The 15,749-nt window shown below is 41.6% G+C and overlaps 1 protein-coding gene and 1 long non-coding RNA gene across 5 annotated transcripts in view; one reads left to right on the forward strand and one right to left on the reverse strand.

Moving 5' to 3' along the window:
- The window catches only part of TEX264 (testis expressed 264, ER-phagy receptor), a 570,054-nt gene that overhangs the window by 500,677 nt on the left and 53,628 nt on the right, over window positions 1-15,749 (forward strand). The gene's annotated exons all lie outside the window — the stretch shown is intronic.
- LOC146797953 (uncharacterized) overlaps window positions 1-15,749 on the reverse strand; it is a 242,856-nt gene that overhangs the window by 167,028 nt on the left and 60,079 nt on the right. The window lies entirely within an intron of this gene.

The raw sequence follows: 15,749 nt of genomic DNA on the forward strand, positions 1-15,749 counted from the left end.
CTGCAAATAAATATTCTTTGCCATCCTAGCGACTTCAGGCCATGTGGGGAAAATAGTGGCAACTTGATGATAAAACAATGCTTTTGACACAGTTGCGACTATGCAATTGTCAATGTATTCAATTTGCGATGGGGGCATAACTGTTGGAGGGAAAATTAAGGCTTTTTTTTCATCTCATGGGAAAAACAGTACATCCTGGGTTATTCCGCGGTTGCTAGGCAGAGCTAGAAACTTTCAAAAATAGAATGTATGAATTCGATTCTCTGTGCTTTTGGAAACCAAGGGGTTCATCCAAGTAGATAGTTTTAAAATCCAAATGACTCAGATACAATATATATTTAGCACAAGCACGAACAAACATGTACATGTATTTCCTATTATGGAAGTGGGGTTATTTTACCAGGTTTTAAGAAGATGCACACTTACCCCAGGTAGCAGGACCTCTGATAGGGTGGGCGACACTCCCCCCGTAGTCGCTGTCCAGGCTGCAGGCACTGAGTTGCGTCGACATGGTGGGCGACTCGTCGATGTAAGGCATAGTCTCCCCGACCCTACCTGCGCCAGCTTCTGCTCCTTGGGCCCATATGCGTTGTAACCCTTGGTGCCGTAGTTGAAATTTGCGAGGCGGAACAAGAGAGGCCTGTGAGCGCCTACGATGAATACCGACAAGGAGGGACGGGAGGCAGGCGCTGTGCGCCGTTGGTGGGCAGACATGGTGCTTGTGTAGGGGGGTGGATGAGTGTAGAAGAAAAGGGTTGAGAGGGAGAAGAAAGAAGGCTAACGAGAAAAGAAGAATCGTAGAGAAAAGAAGCAGAGAATGAGATAGAGCATAGCAAAGAAGCCGGGGGCAGAAGTAGATAGAACGGTGTTAAGGGAGAGGCACGCAGAGAAAGACAGCTGGGGGAAGAGAACGGCAAGGAAGAATGAAGGGAGAAAGCGAAAGTGAGGGGGACGCGAAAGTGAAAGTGATCGCGTGCTGCGGAGGAAAGACACATGGCGTTGCGCGCGTGCACGTTCACGTGCACTGAAGCTTTTAGGCCACGGCAGCACTTTGAAAAGCCCGTATACAAAATGTCTCGGCCAGACCAGCGCATGCGCTGGATCAGGCGAGACCTAAAAAAAAACAATGTGGAGGGAAAGAGGGAAAAATCAAAGCAAAGGAAGCATTGCTAGTGCTTTTTGTCTCTGCTATTAGCTTTAAGTGCTAGATGCTTTTTTTGAAATTGGCATCTTTAAAGTGTATTTTCTATACTTTTGAAATGGCGGCCACATGTAACATGGCACCTTACAATGTTGCAGCCATCTTGAAAGTATAGCTAGTCCAGTTGTTATACTTTCAAGATGGCCATCACATTGTATCACTCAGTATGGTGGTCATCTTGAAAGTATAGCAAATAATCTTTCAAGATGGTCATTCACTGACAATAGATTTGTCGGTGCCGACCCAATTAAAAAGCTTTACGCTTTGGCAGAGTCAATGTGAGTGGGGTGATGGAAGGGGAGCAGTGAGAAAGAGATGAGAGAAGGAGGGAAAGCCAGGAGGGGACAAAAAGCTATGCGAAGGAGAAGAGGTAGAGGAGAAAAAGGGCATAATGCCAAGCTGCATCAGTGTTTGTAGAGATTCAGCAGGGGATGGGAGGAGAGAGGGAGGGTAGGGGAAGTTCAGGGAGTGAGGTTAAGAGCGCTAGCACACTATGCGTAGAGAGAGAGAGTGGGCAGAAAAGGCAGAATATGCTCTTTCCAGGAGTTCTAAATGAGATAAGAAAGAAAGAAAAAAAACTATCGTTCCGTATCAGCAGTGGAAGGATAAGGCTCATTCAATCAAAATAGAGCTGAAAGAAAATGCGCTCCCTGGGCAGAATAAACTCAGGAATAGGGAGGAAAGCCAACCAGTCAAGGGCAGGGAACTGAGAAAAACAAGAAAGCCATCAGGTTGTGAGCATAGGGCTGACTAAAAGCCCACTCTCAATGATATTTATGCTAGATGTCTGCGAAAAGTCCTCTCTGTTATATTTTATGCTAGCTTTCTATGAACGACAGCTGAAACTGTCTGATGAGAACACAAACAAGCATTTGCAATGCAATAGGTCTCGCATTTACGCGAGTTTACCCTATTAGCATTGCAAATTACCATGCGTTTTATTAATGTTTCAAAAACATAAATAAAAGGCATTTTCATTTGCAATGCCAATAGCTCAAACTCTGGTAAATGCTAGACCCGTTGCAATGCAATAGGTCTCGCATTTATTAGAGCTTTGATTTCTTAGTGATAACACCAGGTTTTTTCTCTCTCGCTCTCTCTCTCTCTCTCTCTCTCTCTCTCTCTCTCTCTCCCTCCCTCTCTCTCATGTATCTTTGTCCAAAGCCCTTTACTGTTGTTGTGAGGTCTTTTCTCGTGGACTAGGGGCAGTCACTGTTACCTGATCGGTATCTGTGGTGTTTACTGTACTTCACTGTACACCCCCAAGTAATATATCTGGTTTTAAAAGGCTTAGTCCTGGGAGTTGGGAAATGTTAGGGACAGTATGACACACTAGCCAGGCAGAATAAATGTTAGCGTCCAGTCAGAGCTACTTATTTTACAAAGGAGTAGGTCTTCATATTCATTTATTAGGTATAGGACATCTAAACTGATGAACAATAAAATAAATCAGAAGGTTGGAGAAACGACCCCAAACGCCTTTTAATATGGGTTCGAAGCGGCACTGCATTTTACACAATCTTTCCAGTAATATATCAAGTGTCTTACAAATCAACCCTTTCTCCTACTTTCTTTGCTGCAATGGATGATATATCTTTTGTGAGCGGAGGCAGTTGAGAATCTGTCAAAAACGTTGCTAAGTGTAAATGTTTAAAGCATCCCCAATTGTAGTCACCACTCACTCACTAAACTCACTCAACTCCCTCACCTGCATTCATCTTTACGCCATCTCCAGATCAAAAGATCTCCAATACAGAAGCCTCCAGGCCTGTCGGGCATTGCAGCGCCGGCCAGACGAGGAGCGCCCAATGATGAAGCATGGCACCCTAACAGGTGTGTGAGGGCACCAAGATCTGATTTTCAGATCTTCCAGCGACACATACCCTAGACACCTGGCTCAACTGTGTCTACTTGGCAGAGGGGGAACTACCCTGCAGTTGATAAATAAAGCATCCCCAAATCATATCCAACAATGACTGGCCGCGAGACCACTGAAAAGGATGGTAGTGGTGCGACAAAGAACTGTGTCCAAGTCGAAGCTTCCACTGTCTAGTTAACAGGGCCACTGGTTCAGGTCTTTTGTTTATAGAGAGGGGTGTGGTCCGGGGCACAGTAAAATAAAGGGAGTTACTGCTCCAACAACTCCTCAGATTCACAGCAGAGGCACTACTTAAACCACAACTAGAGTGAGGCTCCTGGGGTTACCAAACATTAAGGACTGGTACCTTAGGAGCAGCCGGCTGCATTCCAGTTATTCGAGTGACCGGGTTATGGGTCAGCAACTGTGGAACTGGAGTTTGGGTTTTGGATCTAATTGAGCAATTAAACTGTGTCTCTGGAACTTTTAGTTCTAGAGGAATGTTTCAGAACACCTCCGCATCGGGCTGCTTGTGTCAGCCCATAGAACACAATACTAAGACCTACTTTAACAGAACAACCTGGTGTGTATTTCAGAGTGGGAAAAGGATGATGGAGGTCCCTGGAAGTCTTAGAGGGTGGGGTTCTTGTTAGTGGGATGCAGGCTCACACACTTGCAGTCTGGCACATTGAAGGCAGGACCTCAACCCTCTGTGCAAGCCTCCGCATCCTGTATTTAGTTTTAGCCACGTGGGCTGCAGGGTCTTGCTGCCCCCAGTGCAGGTCACCTTCTCTAAATAACCACCACAGGCTTCAGTACTCTGCTGTTTTTGTTGTTGTTGTCTTTTCCTACTAGCCAGTGTCCAGCTGCTACCCACACTGGGCAGTAAAGTTTCTTCTTCAAGGGCAGGACACAGCAGCAGAGATTTCTTAGTGTTGTGGGCCTGGTCCCAACCCTACGGAAAACAAGGGATAATATTTATACCACATATGTTCTCATGGGCACCACTTGTGAACATAGACATGCAACATATACTTATGTTGAATCACTCCACTTATGGGAAATTGAGGCAAGTTTACACAAAAGGGCAATAAACTCATCACCCAATTCTAAACAGAAAAATGCCCGTGTGGCTCCCCGGGCCAGTAGAGCTCTGTTCTTTGCTGGTTAGCAACGAAAATGCACCTGGCCACCTTCATCAAAGCTGTCAAGTTTATTGAAAAGAGTGGGGGTGGGATACAGAGTGAGACAGAAAGCTGAAGCAAAGAGTATGACTACACAGCACTCTGCCCAGAAGGAAAGCTTTCTTCCCTGCGTTTTGACAGAGGGCCATCCTGACTGAAGGAGAATGAACAGAGAGGCATTTGCATTTATGAGGAGTGGAGCGGTTAATCGTTCTGAGTTGCACCAATTCACTGTCCATTTGCAGTCTGGTTTCAAAGGCAAGAAAATTGCCTCTACTTTGTATTACCTTAGCTCCCCCATCGGAGTTTTAACTTCCAAAGCTGGAAACTCCTCTTGTAATATGAGATCTCAACCCACATGAATCTCAACCCTTCAGCATGTGTTGTCTCCTGACAGGAGAATCAAGTCTTAGCTTGACATCTCTACTTTAACAATCCAGCAACTTACCAAATCTTGCTCCCCTAGGTCTGAGTTCTCTTAACATGAACAAACTGTTCATGTTTTCTAAGTGGTCTTCTTCAAACATGCTTATCAGATAGGGGTCATGTGCAGAACTTGACTTTTTTTCTTTCTCCAATTCTTCAATGCACCCAGTTACTTTCTCTACTGGCCTCATCTTTGAAAACTGTGCCTCTGGTTGAAGCTGTGTAGAAGTACTTTCAATACTTAATATTTAATTCAGATGTTTTTACTTAGCATAACTAGACCATGGTCAACGTGACACAGCCACATCCAGCTTGCCTTGACATCTATTCAGAAAGCAATGTGCAAGTTGTTTTACATTTACGTGTTTCTGTGCCCTTTTCGAATTTAGAAAAATAAGCTGAGTGGAAGGCCCTCACTGTGTCTGCTTGTTGATAAAATACAATTGTATTAATGTGCCTCCTCCCGAGGAAGCTGTGCCCGGATTGTTCCTGTATGCTGCAAAATTCAAGGTCTTTTGCTTGAGGCTTTTAAATGGGCGATTCATTGCTTGAATGTGTTATTGTATTTGTTTGTCATGAAATGCAGTCATGTCCTCTTGTTTTTTTATTCATGTTTTGTTTATTAATATGCAGCAAAGTAGGTGTTTACTAGATGTATTTTATTTGATGTATCTTGTGTATTTGAACAGTCATTGTTTAATTCTCATGTATCTTTTGTTAATCCAGTCCTTTAATTTCATTTTAAATCATGTCAACTGTGTGGCTTTTCTGCCTAAAACCCTATTAAACGCCTTGTTTTTGAGAAATATGCCAGACTTTTGGCTTACTTCTCTGGGAACAGCCTCTATGTTAGTCTGTTTACTCACTTTATACTTATACTGTTCCTCCCTATGTAAGTGTGAAGACTCTCCACTAGTCTGTCATTTGATTATACTTGGAGCTTTTTGCACATTCTATTGAGGCAGGCTCTATTTCAGTCCTCTTGCTAAACTATTTGGTTTTGGCTTTTTGATTGCTTTGGAGGTAAAACACACGTTGATCCGCCTGCATTATTTGATCTTGATTTATTATAAACGCTACTTCCCAATGGTTTGACTAAAACATTTTTGCCTTCTGTGATGATCTTAATTTTGAATAAACCTTTATGGTTTTGACTCGACCTGTTGTGTTGTGAAGGTTTTATTTACCCGTAATCCGCCGCGGTGCGGGTAAATTCTTGCGCGGGCGGGGCCGAGTCGGCCAACGGACGTGCGCAGCACTACGGAGGTAGTGCTCGCGACGGCCGTTGGCCGACGGGCTCATCGAATGGGTTAATTGCTACTAGGACGTAGTCGTGCAAAGACAGGTAGGTCTTAAGAAGACTCAGACAATTCTGATCCTGCTCATCAACCCTCTGATTATTTAATTAGAGGGTTGACAGCGGTATTCTTTACAGAGCCAATTCACATACCCCGAGCCGATGAGATTCAAAAGTTACCATACTGACTATTGTGTGAAGTATCTCAGGAAACTCAGGACTGTGATGGGCACTTGTGTCGTAGTGCATTATTATACTGTCATACAGGGGATAGCAGAGCATGCTGCTCTGTAAGAGGGTGGCCCATGCCATATGACTTTACCGGGGAAATGATGGCAAGGCAGGGTGCACCTTTACATGATAATCCATGCCTCACTTCATCCCTTCAGAGTGGGGTGTTTATAGGCATATTGGAAAAATACACAATGGTCTGGTGGATCAAATTCGTGCCACAGATCTGCCACCCCAATGGTACCTGATCCACTATGGGTGGAGTAGTGTGTCATTAAATACAATTATAGACCCAAAATATAATGCCAATGTGATGTATTATTTTCATAGCGTAATGACATAATGAATTCCATAATCAATGCAGACGGTGCATTGTGCAGAAAGTGCTCAGTGCAAACTAACATATTTACATATATACATCTGAATGACATGAGGTATCCACAGTGAATTCGAACAGCAACATGAATGTATTAATATCTTGAGTTCTGTAGACAGAATAACCCAGTAGATATGTTGAGTTTTTTTGTTTTGTTTCACAATTTTTTGTTGTAGGATCAAAACAAAACAAGGCATAAAGAAAGGGGTGGGGAACGGCATGGTACGTGAAACAATCATTCAGTACGGAATACACAGTGGAAAATTAAACATAGCACTAGACACACTGCATGTGGTGGTCCCACAGAGCAGGGTCCCTCGGAGGCCAAGTAAGGTCCCTATCATGGACGATGCATGGGTTCACAACTGTACACGGGATGGTCAGCGGGGGAATGGAAAAAAAGAAAAGGCCGGAAGATGGCAAGAAATGAAAAGAGGAAAAAGCAAATAGGAAGCCCATACTCACGTGCACTCAGGTGTGTGGGGGAGGGGAAAGAGTGGGAGGATAGTGAAAATATGTTGATTTCTTTACCCAAAGGGAACTAAGGGCCAGATGTATCAACATTGTATTTTGCCAGTCCTTAATAGCAAATTTTACAGATTCGCTATTATGGATTTGCAAAATAAAATGTAAGTAGGTTTCGCAAATAAAATTGTGATTCCTATGCATACCTTATTTGCGAGTCGCAAATTGCGAGTCGCAAATAAGTATTGGCTTCCCATTCATTTCTAAGGGCCTAGAGGCCCATAGGAATGAATGGGAATTGCATGCGCAATTTGCGAGAACCCAATAGGTACTCGCAAATTGTGCATGCAATTTCAAGGGTGCAAGGGGGACAAAAGGACACCCAGTTGCACCTCTGAAATATGCATGTGTGCACATGTGGCGCACATATATGCCCTAAGGGCATGTATGTACGCCACATGGCACCTAGAAAAAAGCAAAAAAGTGCATTTTTCTAGGAATTTGCAAATTACCACCAATTAGAAGTTGGTGGTAATTAGCGATTCCTTAAAGCCAGGTCGCAATATTTTTTTGGTTCCAGCATTGCATTTAAGGAATCGCAAATTGCGATTCCCTAAATGCAATTGCAAAATAGGTAATGGCAAAAATTGCGATTCCCTATCTTGCAAATGCCTTTTGGAATGATACACCCCAAAAGGCTTTTCACCGTTCACAAACGGTTTGCGAACGGTAAAACGTTTGATACATCTGGCCCTAAATTACTGGTCTCATCATGACAGTGCTGACTGATGTCCTGCAGATTAAAAATAGGGCCTTTAATGGTTCAATATTGTACTAAACAACCAAAACCAGAAAGGTGTAGATGCTCCCCATACCTTAAACGGAAGCAACTATCCAGTATCCATGAATGCAAAACCATAGAATCAATCAAAGGGGTGGTCTGTTAATCAGTCAGAGATAAAACTCATTGTAAGGTTTAAATTGGAAATTTGATAATATCCCACATGCCAACATAGTGTTGTACCAATCGCTAATGTACTACATGCAAAACCAATGCCCAAACACAAGATTATTTCTCCGGTGTGGCAAAACAATGCTCACTCTTGTCGTCTCTTAGGGAGCGGATCATGCACAAGGCCAAGGCGATGATAGCTTGTTCAGAGAGACGTTTGAGAGGGGTCTATGGCGTGTTCGAGCTTCCGTTCATGTTGGTAATTGCCCACTACCTGTTATACAAGTGGGAACGTTGGATGCTCTTGAGTGCATTCGTAACATGTGTGCTCACATTTTTGCAGTGCTTAAGTCAGGACTTTTGAGAACACTAGTAGATTTGTGCAAATCTGTCACCTCTAGACCTAGTTAATATACCATGTCCACGTGTTTGGATAACAGCTCTGCCTGTATCCTTGGATTCTGTTATGCATGACACAGCGAATCATACAGTACTCTTTATAGAGAAATAGCTTGTGTCGAAGATCTAACCGCCGTTGTTCATCCTTGATTGCCCAGGTAGGTTTCCAGTAGTCGATAATGGCTTTAAGAGCTTTTTTGTGTGAGCATTTTCAATCACTGCATTAATGGGCATTTCTGCAGCCTGTTTCTCAGTTGGCGCACACCTGGCCAGATCCAGACTATCACTCCTGTCTTTGGGACGGCGCACCCTGTCTTTGGGACGGCGCATATTCCTGAGAACGATACAGGAGATTTCAAAATGGCTACTACTCAATCTTAGATTCAGATCATCTCTGAAATCCACCTTTTTTGTGTGGCTTTCTTCAGCAGCGTAATGTTATCCTTTTTAGATACGGCTAAAGACAGCTTCAATTGTTTCCAGAAGTCATATAATCACTAAATAGAATAAAAAAACAGTACTGAGAGAGGGGCCCAAAAGAGGGGCCTTGGTTCCACCACTGTCTTGATTGGCATGTGATTGGGCAGCAGCGGTGTTCCATTTGTGAAGTTGTTCCATTGCTCATAACAGATAGAGACATTGTTAGCACAGACCCCTTGACAAATGCAGTACGGTGGAGTTTTACATTGTGACTTTATTACCAAACACCAAAGCAAGGACCTTTGTGTTGTTTAACACTGAGAAACCTTCCAATACATATCTCTAACTCACGATGAGTTGGATAAGTGTGGTTTTCATTGTGTACAAATGTAGTTATAGCTCTAGTGCTTGGTTGTATGTGAATTAAAGTTCGTTTTAAAAGGTTGACCTTCCTTATGGGTATTTGATTGGGCAGCAGTTGTCTTAGCCTGCCTGCGAAGTGATTTCATTGCTAAAAAAATGATAGTTAACACTGGCCCCTTGTGTGAAACAGTTGGAAGAGGCTTTGCATGGTGCACCCCAATGACAAGCACAATAGAAAAGGTTTTCGATCTGGAACTCTTTGACAAGTCTAATAAGAAGGTGTTTTACACTGTGATCTCTCTAACAAATGCCATAGTAAAGAGTTTTACATTGTTCGGTAGGAATGGAATTCGCATTGTCTACCCTGTGACAAAGACAGTAGCGTGCGGCTTACATTGTGAGGTATATGACAAACACAATGGAAGGGGCTGTACATTGTTTAAACTCTCAAAGACCTTCTTAAACTGACCTCTATTAAAGCGGGGCCCAGAGAGGTCTGTTTTTCATTTTATGTATTTGTAGTTTTATGTTTTGCGTTTAGATATTTGTGAATTAAGTATCCCTTTCCGTATAAAAGGGAAAGCATTGGCTAGGCAATCACATAGTAATAATTATTGTAATGTGACAGAGTTCTAAATTTCTAAGCAACACCCACTCCTGGGTAATCCTTGGCCGGCTCTACCTCTCTGCCTTGTGGGTATAAGGCTAAAGGGGTGCACTTGGTTCTCGGTTTTCACCCAATAGTAAAGAAGCCCCAGAACTCCAGAGGTAAAAGACTCAAATTGCCAGTCTAGTAACCTCTAATTTCACTGGACCCCCAACCCGAATGAATTCTCACATGAACTGTATTGTTATTGCTCCCGTCCCAGAACAAACCAAACCTGCTCCTGTCCTGTCCATTTCCCTGTATCCTCCTTCTTTAGAACTTCAATCTTTAACAGTTGCAATGCATACAAAACAGCAATTGTGCATCACACTGAAGTGCCAGCCTCAGTAGGGTGGTGCAATGCGTCCTTACACCTGTGGACTCCTTATTTCGAGGTTGCGGTATATAGATTGGTTTTGTAGGTGGTGTGTATTGCAGTAATCAAACAACCAAGCCGATATTGTGTGCTCCCTAACTCTCTCGGTCAGTAATAGCCTTATGTTTTGTTGTTACCTCTGCTGGGCTTCCCTCTGAGACGATGGCTTTACATCCTATCAGGCGCTGACAGCAGTGGATGTATGTTGGAAAGTGGGTTATTGGTAGGAATAAGTATGCAACTACTATTAGTAATAAAGCCACCAACACGGCATAGGGTCCAGTAAAGATCTCAGTAAATTAGCCTCTTTCTCAACCCTTGGTAGCTGACAACGAGCAGTCAGGCCTAACTTAGGAGACAGGAGTATAAAGCATTTAAAAACACCAATACATCAAATAGGTAAGACACAACACACAATAAAAATCCCACACCAATTTACGAAAATAGGAAATATTTTTATGAACAAATAGACATCAAAACGTCAAAAATCCAATGTAGGGAACCGGAGATATGAATTTTTAAAGCTTAACCACTTTATAGTGCTTAAAAACATAGTGTGCCACTCTGGGACATCTGGTCACGCTTGACTGGTACAAAATCAAAATTTATGGCAGACCGCGATGGAGCCCTGATTGGGTAGACTAAGTGGGAGGCCCTGGTCAAAAGTTTACCTTCACACTAAGGGGCCCATTATGATATCGGCCGGATCCACCCACTAAATATCCCTGGTTCACCCCCCACCATATTAGCATGGCGAGGGGCACCGCGACAGATGGAAAGACCATCTGCCGCTTTTCTGCCGGTCGGATTGCCGGCCAGGAGGAAAAGGGACACAATATGGTGGCCGTGCCTTGCAGGCATCGCCATCCATATTAGTATGCCTGTGGTGGAATGCCTTTCCATGGCGGAGACTCCGCCATGGAAAGGCATGCAGTGAAAACTTTGGGGGTCCATTGCGGGGGGTTGAGGGGGTGGGCTGCACTTGGGGGGTACCTATGGTACCCCTCTTCATTGGCATACACAAGGTGGCAGGCACCGCGCGGTGCCTGTCACGTTGTGCATGCCAATGCACAACATGCATATTTAACAATGTGGCGGGTGCTGCTCAAAGCACCGCCCACCACAATGTTAAATATGCGGGATGCGACCGCCAGGGTGGCGGTCGCATCCTAATGGGCACAGCGAGACCGACACACCTCTGGCAGTCGGTCCCGTTTACCGTTAAGTCCACCCGCCATCATAATGGACCCCTAAGAAACGTTTTAGGAGATTTTTCTTCCGATGTCGCTCGCGTGATAAATCAAGCCACTATGCATGACCCATCCTCCTTAGCTTTAGAGCTCTCGCCATCAGATAACCTCTGATCCAGCCAGGCCACTTATCACCTGATCAAAGCATCCTGCCTAAGCCTGTTAAGGCTAACTAATCAGCAGAGACCACTAAAAGGCTGAATTTTGACTTGCAGAAGAGAATATTCTATAACTTCTCTTCTGTACTCATTATGATCAATTCAACAGTGACACGCTGTTGGATTTATCAATACCAAGATTTTAAATCCTTGAATGATATTCACTCCTTTCCTAGCAATAGTTATACCTACATAAAATATTGCCATGTTAGCCTATGGAGCTTAGTATCTACAATGGGGAAAAAATGAAATGGGCGTTTTTCCCCTCACCATGGCATGTAAAACATATTGTTTAATGTCCCTGCTTATAGTTAGATGGCCCCCTCACCCCTGGGAGACCTTGGGAGTGCCTAATATGTAACAATACGTTAGATTATCAGTTTTAAAGTGCCCATACCACCAAAGTCGAGTTTGCATACAATTTACTTTTAAAGACAGTCCGCAAAGTCAGGCTGCCTTTAAAATGGCAGCAGGTACTCAGCAGTGCACACATGCAAGTGCAGGAAATCTCCTGGGCCTCTAAACTTCCATGCCCTATTATATACTAGGGACTTATAGGGTCTGTCAATACCGATTGTGAGATTGTACTTTTAAAAGCAGGCTGCAAGGCAGGACTGCATTTTAAAAGACAGCAGGTACACAGCAGTGCACACATTGAAGTGCAGGAAATCGTCTGGGCCTCTAAACATCCATGCCCTATTATAGACTAGGTACTTATAGGTAGATTGCACTCCCGGGCCCTATTATCTACTAGGGACTGTCATTGCCAATTGTAAGTGTGTCCTATTACATGTACCTTTTTAAACATAGTACTGGCCCTGGGTATGGTTAGCAGAGCCCAGGGCACAGTCAGTTACCACCAGTATCATTCAGCAAAATAAATGGGGGCAAAAGAATAACTTTCTAACAGTGGGGTTTGTACTCCACTGTGCTGATTTATCAAGTGCATAAGTATGGTACTTTTTATTGCAGGTACAGATATGTGCTCTTCAGCGGAGCCGCTGGCGGAACACCAGCGGCCCTATCTGTTGTATATACACTGCGTATATACCCTCCACATGAAGAGACCTTTACTGCACAAGCACAGTATTTGTGTGCACACGCAAGGGAGCTGAAGCGGCTTCTGTGTGTACTGCGACTGGCAACATGCAGGGAAAGCAGCTGCTAGAGCGTGTTGCAGAGAGTCCAAAGACAGCGTCCCAGAATAGAGATTGAATGTCTGCCTGCACTAAGGGGTGATAGGAAGGTGCTATGTTCACTGATGCTTGCTGATGAAAGTAACTGCATCAGGTTGTGCATATGATATGGGTATCAGTGATACTGTTGAAGGGGGCATTAATGAGGCAGGGCAGCCCACAAACAGTCACCATTGGTAAGAATTTGAAAAGTAAATAAATGGTCAGCTGTATCATTAACGACCCATCCAATCTTTAATCAGCCTCTTTAGGGAAAGCCAACCACCAATGCTCAAAAACAGAGAGGGGGGGGTGAAAAATCAAAACTAAAATTCCAACATCACTGTTACATCCCTCACAGACTAGCGGTCACACGTCAAAAGAAGCATTTTCACGCTCCTTACAGAGTGCCAGTCATGCACTACTGGAAGCACTTTTATATCCCTCATATACCAGCAATCTTGCATTACTGAAAGCTCTCCTACACCCATCAAAGTAGGAGTCACACACTACCAGAATCACATTCACAACTTCTCACAGAGTGGCAAATTGATATTACAGACTGCTCACTCACAAACCTCACAGACCAGCAATCACACACTCCCTGTCACATCCCTCACTCAATGGCATAAGGAAACCTTGGGCGCCCCCCGCAAGAGATGGTGAGGGGGCCTCTGGCAATACCTTGTACACTTGAGCTGACAAATCTGAGGGGTCCCCCTTTACTCATAGAAGACTGAGAGTCACCCACACCGCAGGGGCTGCGGGGGTGTCCATCGCTGCCCTGCCCTCACTGTCACTCCTGCCAGCAGTTTCACAAACCTCACAGACTAGCAGTCAAACAATACTGGAATCTCTGTCACACCCCTCATACATAGCAAGAATGTCTAACTGAAAGCTCCTCTTCATAATGTGTGTTTGTGTGGGGTGGGGCAGTTTCTGTTGGTGGACGAGTGGGTGAATGCAAGAATGGGTGGCTGAGTGGCTGAAGAGATGCAGGAGTAAAAGAATGGGTATGAGATTGAGTGAATTAGAAATGACTATTTGAGTGCATAGGCAGGTGAATAAGGGACTGCATGTATTGAAGCATCTAGGCATTAAAATCCAGACGAATGTCTGACAGAATATCGACCAACAGAAAATCGACCTACAGAAATATCGACGCAAGAATATCAAAGTCAAGAATATCGACATCCTATCTACATTATGGTAAGTACAAAAATATCGGAAAAGAAATATAGATGTCAAAAATTTTGTTGTTAAAAATATCGTTTTTTATTTAAGTTAAAAAAATGATGTAAAATAAAGTAAATACATATAATTAAAATAAACATAGTTTAAATTTTTTTTAAATGATTAAAATTTATAAGTGATATATATAATGTCAAAATAAATTACATATATACATATAATATATAATCTATATACTTACTAATAATTTTTAATAAATATTTTAATAACTCATTACAAACAATTAAAATATATCTTATAAATACATCTATACACATAAAACAATAATATAAATTAAAATTAAATACATATATATAACAAATTTTAAAAAGTAAAACATTTTTTACTCTTTTTAATATTAATTATATACTACATTAACTAAAATAATACAAAAATACAAAAAATATTAGATAGCGGAGGTAATAAAATTATTATTCCAACTCCAACTCCACACAGTGCAACAGTAGGGTAAATGTTGGATAGCGTAGGAGTAAAAATTACTATTCCCACCCCAGTGAGTGCAACATTAGGGAAAGTGTTGGATAGGTAGGGGTAAAAATTACTATTCCCTTTCCAGTGAGTGCAACGGTAGAGAAAGAGTTGGATAGTGTAGGGGTTAAAATTACTATTCCAACTCCAGGGAGTGCAACAGTAGGGAAAGCGCTGGATAGCGTAGGGGTAAAAATTACTATTCCCACTCCAGTGAGTGCAACAGTAGGGAAAGCGTTGGATAGCGTAGGGGTTAAAATTACTATTCCCACTCCAGGGAGTGCAACAGTAGGGAAAGTGTTGGATAGCGTAGGGGTAAAAATTACTATTCCCACTCCAGTGAGTGCATAAATAGGGAAAGTGTTGGATTGCGTAGGGGTTAAAATTAATATTCCAACTCCCGTGAATGTAACAGTGTTGAAATTGTAGGATAGCGTAGGGGTTAAATTAAAATACTTATTAATTAAATCATTTTTGTAAAATAAATAACATATTAAAAATTAATTAAATAGAAAATGTATAATAAATAACAATAAAATTTAATTAATATTTACATAAATAAAATTAAATTACTTCCCACCCTATTCCCCCATAAACACACACATAAAAAAGAACACAATTAATTTCATTGTCAATTAATCAATTAATAAAAATTAATTACCAATTAATAATAAATTAACAATAAATTAATTAACAATAAAAAATAATAATAAAGTATAATTAATATACTTATAAATTAATCAATTGCTACAAATTAGTTACCAATTAATAATTAACAACAAATTAATTATCAATAACAATAAATAAAAATATATTAATTAATTTATAATAATTTAATTACTTCTCACCCTAATCCCCTATAAACCCACAACCCGCTACACATAATAATTAAGATATTTAATTTAGTTATCAATTAATAAAAAATAATTACAAATTAATTAATTAACAAGAAATTAATTAACAATATCAATAAATAAATAAATGAATTATAATTAATATTATGATAAATTAATTACCAATTAATAATTAATTACCAATAAATTAATAACCAATATCAATAAATAAAAACATATTAATTAATTAATTAATTATAATTAAATTACTTCCCACCCTATTCCCCTATAAACCCACAACCCGCTCTGATACTAAAACGCAAAATTTACTTTAAAAAAATTACTAATTTCTAAGCATTTAGTACATATATTTAAAAATAATAAAAATACATTACAAAAAATGTTAAACATACATATAAA

The sequence above is a fragment of the Triturus cristatus genome, chromosome 9 (assembly GCF_964204655.1).
Source record: "Triturus cristatus chromosome 9, aTriCri1.1, whole genome shotgun sequence".
Lineage (NCBI taxonomy): Eukaryota > Metazoa > Chordata > Amphibia > Caudata > Salamandridae > Triturus > Triturus cristatus.